Below are 16897 nucleotides of genomic sequence, written 5' to 3'. Positions count from 1 at the left end.
CTCTTTAAACATGTCATATATTTTAACAGTTATAGCTTCTTAAATGGGAAGTAATAAGTATAATTTAATTATCTAGATAAAAAGAACATAGCTAAACTCTATTTTATAGTAGTACAAAATTTAAACTGGATCCAAACACTTGAGTCAACAATCAATCAGACAACTCTGGAAGAAAGACAAAATACTTACTTGGACGAAATATTTTATAGAATATAAATAGTACTGCAAATCACAGATAATGAAAATTGAAATTAGTTTCATATTTTTTCTATAGATGAGAGAGTGAATTAAAGTGTACTATATACTTTAATATATTCATTTAAATAAGGTAATTTAATATATTTAATATTATTTTCATTAGAATGCACACCCACATCCCCATCCTCACATGTTTGTGTGTGTGTATGTTGTTACTATCCATGTCATATTTTGGAGTTGTAAAAATAATATAAAGCACATAATGAAGTAACATTCACATTCATAAGCTCTAATTGCTAACCAAAGTACAATTAAAACAAGGATTTATATATCCCTGAGTGTATATTTGTGCCAGTCCCTTTTTCCTGGTCTTCCTTATTTTCCTATCCACTTGTTGGCTTGCTCCAAGACTCAGTTCTTGGAACTCTTTTATCTACATGTCCCTCCTAAGTAATCTCATGGTTCAAATAAACATGTTGCACTAATGATTTCCAAATCTTCATCTCTAGCCTAGACTTTCACCCTGAACTCCAATGAAAACAAAAGCTCTCCTGTTTACAGATCCAGCTTAACATGTCCCAAACTGATCCCCAGATCTGCTCCCCGCCTTCAACACCCAGCTCCTTTGCACTCTTCCCCATCTTAGATTATGGCAGGTCCATTTAATATTGTCTGTCATTCTTTGGCTCTTATCTTTCATCCAAATTTTCAGAAAGTCGTGCTTTTTCCTTCAAAATATATCCAGAATCCAACCACTTATTTCCACATTCATTGCAACCACCCCATCATTCCTACCACTAGGATTAGTGCAATAGCTCACAAACTGGTCTCCACTCCTCTGTACTTAAACTTATCTATTGCAAGATAAACAATACTCTAAGATATTGAAGTCCTTGATTTATGCTTAGGGTTTGAAGAAGGCAGGAGGCAGACAAGAAGAGAAATACAATTTATTTTCCTTAACTCCTTGACCACAAATGCACATGGTGGGACTTGCTCTATTACTTATCCATCCTTTCACTTTCCACTCCATTGCTACCTCCACTCCTTAATCTGTTTGCTCAACCAAGCTACTACTTTGCACAGCGGAGTCATTAAAAAAGATAGATGAGACATGAGTAACAGGCAAGGAGGAAAACAAGAAAGAAAAGACAGGGAAGGTGGGGCATGAACAGAAGGGGATTGGGATTGATGACTTTAGGGAAAAATGACTTAGAGTGGTGTGTCTCTTCTCCTGTGGCAGAATTAAATGTCCAGAGGAAAAAAAAATCTAGAACATCTAGAACTATTTCCACTTATCTTTTTCTAGCTCAAACACACCCTGTAAAAAACAAAAAACAAAAAACAACAACAAAAGAAAACAATGTGGTCTCTTGAATCCGGAGAACTTGAATACTCTCAGTTCTGACTGAGAAGAAAATAGTGTGGATCACAAAAGAAAATTTACACCTTAGTGCACTTAAATATACCCTTCTGGTCTCACACGGTTTAATAACGGGCTTTGTGCCTCTCTGCTTTCCCCAATGCACCCTTTCCATTTTCTACAAGAAGTGGGGTTTGGAGAAAAGAATTAGAGAACAAAAACAAAAACAAAACAGTATTTTACCTCCTATGGATTTCACTTATATAATTAAATGAGCTATATGATCTGTACTTAAATTAATATTTATCTTTACTCCTGTTTTAAAAAAAATCACGGTTTTGAGCTGGGCGCAGTGGCTCACACCTGTAATCCCAGCACTTCGGGAGGCCAAGGCGGGCAGCTTGCCTGAGCTCAGGAGTTTGAGGTCAGCCTGGGAAACATAGTGAAACCCTGTCTCTACTAAAATACAAAAAATTAGCCAGGCGTGGCAGTAGGCACCTGTAGTCTCAGCTACTCAGGAGGCTGAGGTAGGAGAACTGCTTGAACCCAGGAGGTGGAGGTTGCAGTGAACCAAGATGGCCCCACTGCACTCCAGTGTGGGCAACAGAGCAAAACTCCATCTCAAAAAAAAAAAAAAAAAAAAAAAAAGAAATCATGGTTTCAAGAAAATTTTAGAATCAAAGAGTGTTCTGATCAAAAGTTGATTCTGTCATTTATTAGCTCTGTGACAAATGATGCCAATTAAGCAGGAAAACAAAATTAGCATTCATTTCTGCTCAAAATTCCCCCTCTAAGAAAATGTGTTTATTGGCTCAGATCACAGTGGTTTCTACTATTCCACTTTTCAGTTTGCAAGTTCTTACTTGCACTTTCTAAACCACTGAAACCTCTTTTTTATGCACATCCTTTACTTAGCCCTACTCTTGCTTTAATGCAAATTTTTCAGGTACCATTATATGACCTTTAAATAAGCAAAGTCCAATGTGCTTTCCTGTCCAATTTCCTTTCCTGGCCTATTCCCACTTGTCCATGAGTTCACTTGCCTTGATTTCCTTTGCCACCTTCCAAGATCTAGTCACTTCTATTTCTGCCTAGTATGGCTTCTGGAATTTTCGTGTTGTCCCTCTGCCAGGGTGTTATGAGGATAATACCCAAACCTGGTCTCCTGATTCCTTCCAACCTCGAAACCTTCTCAGCTTCATCCTAGGCCTTATGCCCTAATATACTTTAATCAAGTATAGGATAAGAAAGATCCAGGAGTAAAAATCATCCCCAGTACTCTACAAATATAAATGTTCCTTTGACTACAAACAGGCACGAGAGACCTTTTTGGGGTGACGAAAATGTCCTAAAATGGGATTGTGATGATGACTGCACAACTCTGAAAATTTACTAAAAATCTTCAAATTATATACTTCTAAAAGTTCATTTTTATTCTAGAAAAACTATACTACAATAAATTTCTTTTAGAAAAGCCAAATCTTTCCAGCATAAGACATTATAGACTAACAATTATGATTCTGCAATAATACAAAAAAAAAAAACACAGAAGGTACATATATAAGCCATTTTATTTTTTCCATGTTAAATCAGACAATAAGCGAATCCCTAATAAAGCCAATATTTTATACTGCAAAATTTATGCTAATAATTTAAATCTCCTCCTCTATCACGTTAATAGATAATAATCATTGGATACATATACACTATGGGCCTAGCATTATGTTAAATGTTAGTTTTTCAGGGATTATATTATTTAATTTTGACAACAATCCTCTAAGGAACAAATATTAATCCAAGATGTAGAAACTGAAGCTTGAGTAAGTAACTTGACCTGGGTCACACAAACTAGCACAGATGGTAAAACCAGGTTCAAACCTGGGTCTTTACTGTTACACAGTTTGAACTCCTAATTATGTTTTACTATCTTTTGAACACAGTATCAACCAATTTTAAATTTGGAAAAATTAAAATGCTATAACTAATATGGGAAACATCTTTAATAAGTATCACTTATAAATATTAAAATAAACTATAATTAAAGAAGTTATCACCTAATTAAAACAAAGTTCATTAGAGATGTATGATTCTATTTTATAACACAGATTGAAGAATTTCAGAATTGTCTCACAGTAAATTATTTTCAACAAATATTTAATAACTACTACTCAGTCAATGAATTAAGAAAAGCAAAAAGACAGAGGTACTCAGTTAACAAGGTAATCAGTGGATCATGTGTAATGATGCCAGCCCACTAAATGTTACATGCAGGGCGGGTAGTGAGAAAGAAGAGAAAGGGAAATACTATTTTGTCTGAGTCTTTTTCCCACAAGAGCTTGCAACCTAAGGCTCTAGACGCTTGGTGTCTATGAATATCCTGAGGACAGCTGCAGTTTCAGGGCTGGCTTACTAACCACTCTGCACTAAAGTTCCTTACATTCCTGAGAGGAAAGGAAAAGGATGGCAATTGCGTCCAACTGTTTTAGGTTTTCTGAGATTGGAGAATCTTTTTGTTACCTAATTTCCTTATTTGCTGGAAGTAGAAGTTGCAAAAAGATTTTATGAAAACATTTCTCTTATTTTACAACTAAAAAAAGGAGGAAGGATAAAACAAATATTCAAAAATAAATATAACTGTATTTATCTGTGGCATTCTAAGTAAACGTATTAACCTTTCCAACACATTCACTGATATGATTAGATTGATGTCTTCTGTATATATGTCGTACTTCCTTTCAGGCACAATTTTTACATACAGCTCTACATACCTCATAATCCACAGAATAATTGAAATGACTACATAATGTTCAGCTTTAGTGATGCAGAATAGTTTGCTTATTCATTCATCAATTCAAAATGCTTACACTATTTTACTATTATGAATGGTAATCTATGAATATCTCTGAAAAATTTACTCCTTTTATTTTTATTGTGGCCATATTCCTTAAAAAGTGGTATTCCTAAGGGGTATCTGAAAGGGCTGTAGAAAGAAAACTGGTAAGGCTAGAGCTTTAAAAATATTTTTACTGACTACTAGGCAGAACAATTTTAGGCAGATTAACATAGTAACTGACTCTGAGTGCAAATCACCACATCAATTCACATGATTTTTAATAGCACAAATAATTTATTTTAAACATTATATTCTCTTAAAGACCCATAAGGAATTGAGTAGACCAACTACATTTTATTTCTCTCTGGTGGATAGCAAAATCCCTTCCTAAGTTAACATTGCACATTTATGAAGAGGATGTTTGTGTTGATCATCTTTTGACTGCTTGAGGGTAAATGAGTATGGAAGAACTTGCGAGTAAGGACAGAAGTCTAATTTTCTAGGTTTGGTTCTGTTATTAGCTGCACTGGTGACTGAATCTTTGGTTGTTGGTATTTTCATCAATAAAATAAGTAGGAGAATTCATGCTTTCTGGGATCCTCCATAAGTTCTATGATTTAAAATATTATTGGCTGGGCACGGTGACTCACGCCAGTAATCCCGGCACTTTGGGAGGCTGAGGTGGGCGGATCACGAGGTCAGGAGATGGAGACCATCCTGGTTAACACGGTGAAACCACATGTCTACAAAAATTACAAAAAATTAGCCGGGCGTGGTGGCGGGCGCCTGTAGTCTCAGCTACTCGGGAGGCTGAGGCAGGAGAATGGCATGAACCTGGGAGGCAGAGCTTGCAGTGAGCCGAGATCAGGCCACTGCACTTCAGCCTGGGCAACAGACAGAGACTCTGTCTCAAAAAAAAAAAAAAAAAAAAAAAAAATTCTTAATGTGTAAAAAAGCACAGACTCAACAAGATTATTTTCTTATTTCTCAAAATGTCTCTTTAATGGAATATAAACAACTGACCTTATTAATTAAGCAATGGAAATGAATGGCTTATTTCCTGTATCCCCTTTCTCAGCTGTCTTGGCATTTACCCAGTTATAGAAACCAGAAACCTAAGAGTGCTTCAATCCTGCCCAGTCTCCCTCAAGCCATCATCTAACTGGATTTAAATTCTGTTAGATACTTCCTTAAAATCTTCAACTCCCCAGGTACCTGTTTTCCCTCATGCCACTATTATAATAGTCTAATTGTTTGCAATTCTTCTGTTCTCTCTACACTGTTACTCCTAATACTATGATCATGCCAATCTTCAGCTGAAAATCTACCAATTGCAGTATCCGTAGCCTACAGGGTGAACTGCCAGGAGCTGACATAGCAAATAATTGTTTAAGATTTGGTCCCTGCTCCCTGCCCAGCCTAACATCCTTTCACATTCAACTACACTCTAGCAGCTGCTTTGTGTTGCTGGAGTTTATAAGCCAAAGTGCAGTGAACGGCACTATCATTCCCCAGATATATGTGGGAGTCTTCCTTGATACCTCTAGGTTCTTACCTCCACTCCTAACACACACACACAACCCCCAGTTGCCCCTAAATACCTCTGTAATTTATCTCCTCTCCATCTCTGCTGACACTATAAGCCAATCCATCTTCCTTCTCTGATGGGGTTACCACAATAATCAATTATTAATGTAAGCCTCATCACAAGGAAGAGGACATTGAAATAATTCAGGCAGTCTTCTCTAATAACGATTTTCCAATAACAGTATTTATCTCATGTAACACAGCCAATTGTTTCATTTTTCCATGACATAAATTCCATATGTACATTTTTAAAAGTTTATTATCTTATAGAAAAAAAAAAAGAGATGTTCTACAGTTAACTTTCAAATCTCTGAAAAATATAGTATATTGTATTTGTAGATGCCTGGCAATTTATTTGTAGATAAGTTTCTTTTCTGCTGTATGCTGCCTTTGCAATGATGACTGCCAAATATCTAGAACAACAGACAGCTTTAAAACTATTCTGGAAACCACTTGGCTTTTAACAAGTTCAAAAGTTCCTCCTTGGATTTAGTGAATACTGCGGAGATAACATAGTGTGTTATGGTTTAAAATGTTGTTTCAGTTTACAGCAAAGGAGAAAGGTAACTTCTGATTTACAGAAAATAAATCCTCAAATCATATTATCTTTATATATTTAGTTTTAAAAGTAAACAGAAAAAAATGTATTTTTTCCTGTAATTTTCATATTAGACTTAACATTTTTGCTTTTAAACCCTAATCTTCTTGATTATTTTTTTTCTGACATATCTCCAGGTACACACATGTAGCCACAGCTATAGCGAAGACAAGGAAACCCAAGAGTGAGAGGTTCAGTGGCTTTCTGAAATCCTACAATAAGACTAGTTATGTATTTTGTCATTTTCAGACTGCCCTCTTCACCAAATTTCATATTATTAAAAATGTAGGGATAGTTTAGCAAATACATTTTGTCATTTACAATTGAAGTCATTTTCTTTAAAATAAATATTTAACTTTTTAAAATTCTGAACTGTCACACTATACACAGTGCCTCTTGCCTAAACATCAGATCATTCTTTGCCTTACAAGCTTTTGGACAGGTTATTGGAAGAATGCCACAACTTGGAAGTGTTAAAGTCACTACTGTATTACTGATATTGAGTCAGGTTTTTAAGTTAGCCATTTTTTTTATAAATTGTCTCCCTTCTTTCAGAAGACATAAAAGCATATTTTCCCTTGCTAGTGAGGTACAAGGAAACACTGATGTTATACCTGCCAAATATATGTACAGGTTTTGTTACCAAAACCTATAAGACATTTCCCACAAGTGCCTCTTTGTTTGTTTCTTTTTCCTAATTCCAAAAAAAGTCTCTATGTCCACTACCTAATTCCATCACACTGATCTCTTCTTCAGGCATAGTCATTGGTTCTTCCCTTTGCTCTTATGGCAGGCAACCCTTTGATGTTATTCATTCATTCCCCCATGTATAGGTCCATTCATCAAACACTTATCAAGTTAGTCCCTGGGGATACTGACTGTGGTAAACTGGACAGACACATTTCATATTCTCAGAGCACATATAGTCTAGAGGGATTTTGTACACTGGAGGCTTAAAGCAGACTTGGCTTAGACAAGGAGTCAGAAGAAGCTTCCAGGCAGAAATGATTTTAAGCTAAGATCTGTGGTGGTGAGAAAGTTCTCTCTGATTCACTATGGAGGGCAGTGGGGAGGGAAAGATGATGGTGTCGTGGTGCGAGATGAAGCTGGAGAAGAAACCAGGGCAAGATCACATGTATATACTGTTGCAACTTAGATTTTCTCCTGCAAGCAAGAGGCAGCTAAAAAATGTTTAAAATTATGAAATCACAAGAATAAATATTTGCCTTTAAGAAATATAATTCCAACCAAGATAAGGATAAATGATTGGGTGAGAGCCAGTCTGGAAGGAAGGACAGTAATTAAGAGGTTTGATAATAGAATATTTAAAAGACAGTGGTTCTATGGGCTAGGATTCTTAGCCCATATTTTATTATTAAAATGAATAACTTCCAGATATATAAGAAGGTAAATTAATTTTAAGAGAAAGCAAGGGAGAAAAAGTTGTCAAGGATTTTCAGGTGCTACACTGAACAGTGGGGTAGATGATCATACCTTTTTATTAAGAAACATAACACCCAAAAGAAGCAAGTTTGAGAGTCAAAGGGATGCCAAATGATTCAATATCTCAATCTTGAGGTGTATGGGAGATATAAGTAAAGTGGAGCTACCTGCTAGATGCTTATAAACATAAATATAAATATAAATACATACATGTATATATTTATATGTATTTATACACCTCATTAGCCATACCTCTACTTCACACATGAATAATATCCAAATTCATATTTCTTAACTAAGAAGCCTTAGTTTCTTAGTTAAGAAAGAAGTCCTGTTAACTAAGTGTAGTTATATTAAGTGTAGGAATTTATCTAGAAGAAACACTCAGAAATTTGCAAAGATATATGAATAAGGATATACCTTGCAAGTGCAGGTGGTTCTCACCAAAAACTTAGGAACAATCTAAATGACCATCAATAGTGTATTGGTTAGATAATTATGTTAAATCAAATCAATAAAATCCTACCCAGCTTACAGAAAGAATAAGATTTCCATGCACTAAATTAAGAAACTGCCTAAGCATTTTTGTGGAAATGTATCCCTTACATATATTTACATAAATAATAGCTAATATCGATTAAGACCTCATCATGTGCCAGGCACAGTTATAAATGCTTAGTATATATAAACTCATCAAATTTTAAGAACAACCTTCTGGGGTAAGCAATATTATTTCCACTTTACAGATGAGGAAACTAAGGTACAGAAAGGTGTGGTAATCTAATGTCACAAAGACAGTATGTGAGAATCAGAATTCAAATCCACACTGGGAGTGGAGTCTATGAATTGTCTGAGATGAAAGTTTCTGCTTGTCCCAGAATGGGGGACAGAAAAATTAAACAGAGTTACAGAAAATTCAAGAACATCATATTCTCAAGATTTGAGTTTGTGGACTAAGAGAATCACTGCTAAAACTTAAATAATTTGACATTCCAAGAAGAAATCTTGCTGCAAAATATATTAAACTGCTCAGATTGGTTTGTTTTTTTTTTTTTAAAAAAAAGCACTGGAACAGGTAGGCTTTCAACTATACAAGCCTCTTTATTCCTTGAATTTGTGGGCTATAAACAAATTTTGATTTTGTATACAGCTACGATGAAAATAAAAGAGAAGGAAAAACTGCATTACAAATTCACTTATTACAAATTCAGTCAGGATCATGTGAAATTGAGCAAAAGTCCTTCCATTCATTGTACCACATTTAGTTCAAAGCTTTGCAGGCCTCATTATTTACTTCATACAGTATGTTCAAGCCTCAGCATGACTACTTAATTAAAAGCACTTTACTCTCCCTCTATGAAGATTTGGTGTTATATACAAGGAGTTGTATATAGGGAAGTCCACATGAAGAGAAATCTGGTGGACAGTTTTGGCTGATCTATCCCGTATTTGCCAAAATACGAACAGAGTTAAGAGCTGAGAGTAGCCAACAAGGAACTAACTCACAGAAGGAAAAAAAAATGTACTCCCAAGGAATCAAATTATAATCAAAAGAAAAACTTTAATTACCGTTTCCTTCAAAATGATATATTGTCAGCTACTGAACACAGTCCAAAAGAAAAAAAAGGAACTGACAGGGGCTTTTATTTAAATTATTCTTATTTCCAGAGTGCCCATGTAATTTTACCATAATTTTTAAAAGAAAATTTTGTGACAGAAAATGTTCTTACTGAAAAGAAAAAAATAAAGTATATTCAAAAGTGAATGGGAGATAAATTTTAGCTAAATTTTAGCTATAGCCTATGAGGCTGATCTTCTTAAATTTGGAGTATTGGGCATGACTTCCAAAGAAACACAAAGATTTAAGTTGTTTTATACATGAAGAGTATTATATTCATATTATGTGTATGTGTGTGTCTGTGTGTGTATATATATGTATCTATCTATAAAAATATATATACATTTGCATACCATATATATACACACACATACACACTTTTGTTTTTTTGGGGTTTTTTTGTTTTTTGTTTTTTGTTTTTTTTTTTTGAGACAGGGCCTCTCTCCGTCACCCAGAGGCTGGAGTTCAGTGGGATGATCTCGGCTCACTTCAACCTCCACCTTGCAGGCTCAAGTGATCCTTCCACTTTAGCCTCCCAAGCAGCTGGGACTAAAGGCACATACTACCAAGTCTGAGTAATTTTTGCACTTTTTTGTAGAGACAAGAGTTTTGTCATGTTGCTCAGGCTGGTCTCAAACTCCTGAGCTCTAGCAAACCACTGGCCTCGGCCTCCCAAAGTCCTGGGATTACAGGCATGAGCCATCACCCCTGGCCTATACTATGTATATAACTTAAAAATTAGTCATTTTAAACAGTTTTGCAGTTTTGAATTTTTAATAGAAAAAAATAACGATGTAAATTATATGTGTTAAAAAAGACTGGATGAGAGCACCCAGTATGCTACCAGTAATTGTTGTTAAGGAGGAATGTTACAAGTATGCTTTTCATCACTTTCTTTTGATTTTTCTGTTTTCCAGTAAGCATATTTCTTTACAAAACTGGAAAGTTATCAGTGAAATTATTTATTAAAATATATATCATTAAAGGATCAAAGTATTTCTACTTAAAATATATATGGTATGGCTTATGAGTTCATACAAAATACAAAGCATAGTTAAGATCTCAGACTCTAAATTGCGCTGTCAATGACTGACAAGTCAAAGGTGTAATTGGAACCTAGGGATCAAATAGAAAAAAAATCAAAGTAGGGAAAAAAAGAATTATCATCCCCAATCAAATAATACGATCACATTGCTTTCACCGAATGCTTCAAATCACTCTCTTTCATAAAAAGAAATAAACATTTTTATTCTTAAGAATGAAAGTGAAGGTGATTAAAACAAATATTTTTGTAACTACTGATTAGTCTGCTCATTTGTTACTGGAGAAGGCATAGAAATCTAATTTTATGTTTTGCGTCTCCCAAATTAAGTAGTGGTTAATAGTTCTATCAGAAAAACACATTTCAAAGGTAACAGTATAAGGTTTTGCATCCAGTTCTCCCATTCCTGGTTTATTGGATGCCTACTGTGTTATAGGTTATGGACAGCTTATTTCCCTGATATGATTTTCCCCTTTTTATGTAAAAATCCTCCTATTTATAATAGAGAGTAAGAAAATATCTACCTTTATTCCTCTTTACAGTAGTAAGAAAACTTTTCAGTCCCAGAGTTTTTGCCCTGTGACTGTGTAACCATTGATCTTATAGGAGATATGGCTGCTTTAACTCTTTATTTTGTTGTTTGCTGTGGTCTGAATGTTTGTATTTCCCAACATTCATATGTTGAAACCTAGTCATGAAGGTGATAATATTAGCAAGTGGAGCCTTTGAGAGGTGATGAGGTCATGAGGAATCTGTACTTGTAATGGGAGGCCCCTGAGAGCTGCCTTGCCCTTCTACCAGGTGAGGGTACAGCTAGAAGATGCCATCTATGAGGAATGGGCTCTTATCAGACACTCAATCTGCTGGTGCCTTGATTTTGGACTTCCTAGTCTCTAGATCTCAGGGCCATAAGTTTCAGTTGTTTATAAATTACCTAGTTAAGATATTTTGTTAGCAGCAGGAATAGACTAAGACCTTGCTTTACTTTTCTTTAAAGGTCCCCAGAGTGGGCGCAGTGACTCCCACCAGTAATCCCAGCACTTTGGGAGGCCAAGGAGGGTGGATCACGAGGTCAGGAGTTCCAGACCATCCTGACCAATATGGTAAAACCTCATCTCTACTAAAAATACAAAAAAAAAAAAATTAGCCAGGCATGGTAGCATACGCCTGTAGTCCCAGTTACTCAGGAGGTTGAGGCAGAAGAACCCGGGAACCCAGAAGAACCCGGGAAGCAGAGGTTGCAGTGAGCTGAGATCGCACCCCTGCACTCCAGCCTGGGTGACAGAGTGAGACTTCATCTCAGAAAAAAAAAAAAAAAAAAGTCCCAAATTCCAGCACAGGCTGTAGTTGTTGCAAGATCAAGTAGAGCCTGCCACATTCTTATCAGTAAGATTTTAGTTTATTTTTCTTAATACTTTTTGAAGTGATTTTTTTCTCTTTTCTGATTGAAATCTGGGGGAAGCAAATATTCATTAAGAGCATCTGGAGCATATTCAGGGAAGGTGGCTGTGTAACTAGGGTAATCACTCAAGACAGGCATTTAAATTAGGACCACTTGCAGGGCATTAGTTCTGTAGTTCCAAATGAATACATAGATAGTAACAAATTAAAATTCTCAAGAAGAAGCTAACATGTCCTTCATGGGCTTTTTTTTTTTTTCTTTTTTTTCATTTTAATGAAGAGTCTTGGTTTTAATTACTTTTTTGTGTTAATGAAAGAGTTAGGCTTTTAGGTCATGATCCTACTTAGTGAAAGTTCCGTCTGAATCTGATGTTCCTGACATCGAGGCAGGTGGATTGCCTGAGGTCAGGAGTTCTAGACCAGCCTGGCCAACACGGTGAAACCCTGTCTCTACTAGAAATACAAAATTAGCCAGGGTGTGGTGGTGTGTGCCTGTAGTCCCAGCTACTTGGGAGGCCAGGGACAGGAGAATCTCTTGAACCCAGGAGGGAGAGGTTGTAGTGAGCTGAGATCTTGCCATTGTAATCCTGCCTGGGCAACAAGAGCAAAACTCTGGGATGGGATGCAATGGGATGGGAAGGGAAGGGAAGGGAAGGGAAGAGAAGGGAAAAAAAAAATCTGAGTGTGGTGGCTCATGCCTGTAATCCCAAAACTTTGCAAGGCCAAGGCGTGCAGATCCCTTGAGCCCAGGAGTTCAAGACCAGATTGAGCAAGATGTTGAAACCCTATCTCTGCAAACAAATATAAAAATTAGTTGGGCATAGTGGTGTGCATCTGTAATCCCAGCTACTTGGGAGGCTGACGTAGGAGAATCACTTAAACCCAGGAGGTGGAGGTTGCAGTGAATGGAGATGGCACTAATGCACTCAGCCTAGGTGATAGAGTAACACTCCATCTCAAAAAAAAAAAAAAAAAAAAAAAAAAAGCTTAAAGAAAGCAAAATATATGTTGTAGGAATAAATTTTCCTTTCTGTTAAACAACGCTAAAAGTAAACACTTGATTCATATTTTGAGGGAGAAATCCACAAACTTTCACATGGTGTTGAAGTAAATCAGCTGACACTAGGTACAAGTAGGTGTTTGATGTTACAAGAGAATACATAAGTCACAAACATCCTGATTTGGTTCTATTAAAAAATGTGTAATTAGAATTTTGGTTATCTTAGAAAGATATCAAGTTTTCAGTATGAAATCCTCTATGATATGTTCAATTGTGTGTGTCTGAATGTTACTCAAGCCCAGATTGTCCAAGATCAAAATTCTTATAGCTTTACCCTCACATTCGGTTCCATTTTGCAACTCTCATAATGAGTTTAGGATTCTCCAAACAAAAATTTCCAGTAAGTGAGTTGTAATACTTTATATCTCAATAAATATTCTTTTACTTAGATTTCCTTTCCTCTTGATATATACCAATTGAAGTTCTATATAGTTTTTCAAGTTCAACTCATTTGTGTAGGTATTTCTGGTTTTATTCTCCAAACCTTTTATCTGTCTTCAGATAGCACTATTCGTGCATAGCTATATCAGTAGTTCTCAACCCTGGCTACACATTAGGCTCACCTGGGAAGCTTTTAAAATGTATCAATCCCCGGGCCCAACTACCAAAGGCTTTGACTTAATTTTTCTGGGGTGATATCCTGTTATAAACAAAAGGTTTTAAAGCTCCAAAGGTGATTCCAGTGTGCAGCCAAGGTTGGTAACCCCTGCTCTCTATATTATTAATCTTATTGCATTATGATTATTTGTGAAACTTTTTCTCCAATTCTAGTTTTTAGCACTTTTAAGTCAGCAACTATATCTGATTTATATGTGAATTCCAATGCCCGTGTATTTGATCTACATAATACTTATATACACAAGGCACTCCATCTCTTATTCAAGGAAAGCATAATGTATTACAGAAACATCACACAAGAAAAACCTTAATACATTACTTTGGCCTAGTAAGGCTACAAGAGAAGTAAAAATAAAATATTAGGGAGGAGAGCAAAATCAACTTGAAAAATCAGGAAAGCCTAATTAATTACAGGGGTGAAATTTTCACATGGACCATGTGTAGAATTTTGAGTAGGATTATGTAAATGGCTTTCACAGAAAGAAATGAAAAATAGTAGAAAATGAGGAGAACAGAATAATTTCTTGTAAAAGGAAACAGAACAAGGAAAAAGGAAAAGGTAGAAATACATGAAGCCCATTTAGGAAATAGTTTATACAGCGTTTTAGAAACAACAATAGAAGTGGGTGATGAGGGTAGACATTGGTGGGAAAATCATGGGTGCTTTGAATGCCCAATGGATAAGCATGGACTCCTCAAAGTTTCTAAGCACAAGAGTAAGGTACTCAGATACTATGCTTTAAAAGTTCAATCTCCCTAATTATCTCATAACTTTTAATAAATATGGTTGTATGACCTGAATTGCTTTATACAAATACTATAAGCAATGTTGTTATGCTAAAACCCTTTTCATTTTGTGGCCATTGTATTAATCACAAAAGAGATCATCAACGGACATAAACATAAATTATATCTTTTCTCAGATGACAATATTTTATTGGCTTAGATGAGAAAAAAAATAAGTGAAGGTGAAATAGTACAATGACTGTGGTTTTTCCCAAAAAATTTGGCCTAAAAGAGTTGGCTATCGGGTTTTTTTTTGTTTTTTGTTTGTTTGTTTGTTTGTTTGTTTTGGTTGGGGGCAATATCAAATGAAAGACGAGGCAAAGAAAAATTTCCTCACTTGTGCTTTCATGTCCTGCAAAATATCATTGTCTACTTTAACCTAAAGTCCAAATTACTCATTTCATATAGTCATTCTTCTATACATTGCTGTTGACAGAGAAATGCAATATTTGTTGCTGAAAAAGCCTGCAGAAAATGTATTGCATGGTGCGATAACTCTGTAATCATTAAATCTCGGCTCAAGTTAGCTCTTAATTTAACAGGTAGGCTGATAGTCATGCTCAACAGTATATTGCCTCAGCAAGCAGTATTTGTCCCAAACCACTGCCCTATGGAGAATTCTTTTAAGATCCACAAAGTTCTTTTTTATTTTTTTTAAAATCTTTATTGTATTTTATCAATAAAGCAATGAAACACAAATAAAACATTTAAAGCAATCAGTGTTTGTAAGCACTGAACACAATTCTACTTTTATCTTAAAAGTAACCGAAGATCTGTGTGTGTGTGTGTGTGTGTTTGTGTGTGTGTGTGTTGATATGTAACAGCCCAGTAAAAAGTGAAGAAAAGTGAAGGATTCAAATATTTATGCAAATATTTAAACCTTAAGAAATATTAGTTAGAGTCTAACCATAGAACTCAACAGTTGTCTTTGACAGAAATATATTTTATAAAATTATATAGGGTTAGGTTCCATATTTCACATACTGATGCTTTATATGCTCAGCTGGATTCTGACTGCCCTGTGGGCAGTTTTGAGTCTTCTAATTGAGTTATACACTTTAAAATTTAATTGAGGAAAAAAAAATAGATTAAGTCAACTCTCAACTCTCAAGGCTGAGACATAGTTCCAGACAAGATGGAGTAAATGCAATCTATTTTATTTCCCCTGTCAATCACAATGAAACATTCTAGATAAAACATGTATGTCACCTATCAAAAGACTCCAAAAGGTAGACTAAAAAGGTATATTAGTTAGGGACCTCGGGACTTAAGGAATGATATAACAGTGAGTTCCATGGGATTTTTTTTTGCCTCCTATAATGTCCCAAACTGGGTGCCACAGAATTTCTCAATGCAGCAAAGAACCAACAAAAAATAGCACCCAGGAAAAGCCAAAGAACCTGGAACAGGGTGGCCCAGCCATACCAACCTGTTCTGGAAGTGAATACCACAAAAATGTCATGTCCCTTCTCCACTAGAAAAATGGTACAGTAGGGAATCAGTGAGAAACACCCTCCATCCCCACTCGATTCCATGGGCAAAACCCTGTCTTCCACCCATACCTCCACTTCAGTAGGCATGGCATCCCTTCCCCCAAGGAGCCTGTGGTGTGAATTAACTTCCAACTCCCATAAAGTAAACAGGAGTCGCCTCTCCCCTGGAGAGCCCATGGTTGAAACTTTGACTTCCACTCCCAACTGCAATAATATTTGTGAGAAGGGTGTGAGTATTAATGGGTAACCTGAGGGAGTTTCTTTGTGGTGATGAAACAGTTCTATATGATGTTTATAATAGTGATGGTTACTCTAATCTACCCATGCAATATAATTTTATAAAACTATAAACCTTTACCCACCAAAAGCAAACAAACAAAAATGAACAAAAAACTAGAAAAATCATAGTAAGAACCATAACAGAGTTAATATTGTACCAAAGTCAATTCCATAAAAGGAAAAAAGAAAAACATATGTGTATTGGTAGTTTATATATTTATATGATAGTAAGTCAATTATTCAACTCTCACCTCCTTTAAATGCTTTCTTCCTAAACATCTGGGCACCAAAAAACAAATTTTATATTTGACAAACGTGATAAAACTTTAAAAAATTTTCTGGTTTTGGCACTCAAACCGATTTTCTAATACTATTACTAAATCAACTGTGACTGAAGAATGAGTATTTTTCCCTAACTTTCAAAATTTGGATTCTTCAACAGACACCAGGACCTACTTAAGGGTGGAGGGTGGAGGAGGGTGAGAATTGAAAAACTACCTATTAGATACTATGCTTATTACCTGGGTGGCAAAATAACCTGTACACCAAATCCCTGTGACATGCAATTTACTGGCGGG

General features: G+C 35.6%; 1 protein-coding gene across 2 annotated transcripts in view; it reads right to left on the bottom strand.

Moving 5' to 3' along the window:
• INPP4B (inositol polyphosphate-4-phosphatase, type II, 105kDa) overlaps window positions 1-16897 on the bottom strand; it is a 501991-nt gene that overhangs the window by 148592 nt on the left and 336502 nt on the right. The window lies entirely within an intron of this gene.

The sequence above is a fragment of the Mandrillus leucophaeus genome, unplaced genomic scaffold (genome assembly GCF_000951045.1).
Source record: "Mandrillus leucophaeus isolate KB7577 unplaced genomic scaffold, Mleu.le_1.0 Scaffold943, whole genome shotgun sequence".
NCBI lineage: Eukaryota > Metazoa > Chordata > Mammalia > Primates > Cercopithecidae > Mandrillus > Mandrillus leucophaeus.
This window is presented reverse-complemented; position numbering and strand designations above follow the sequence as displayed.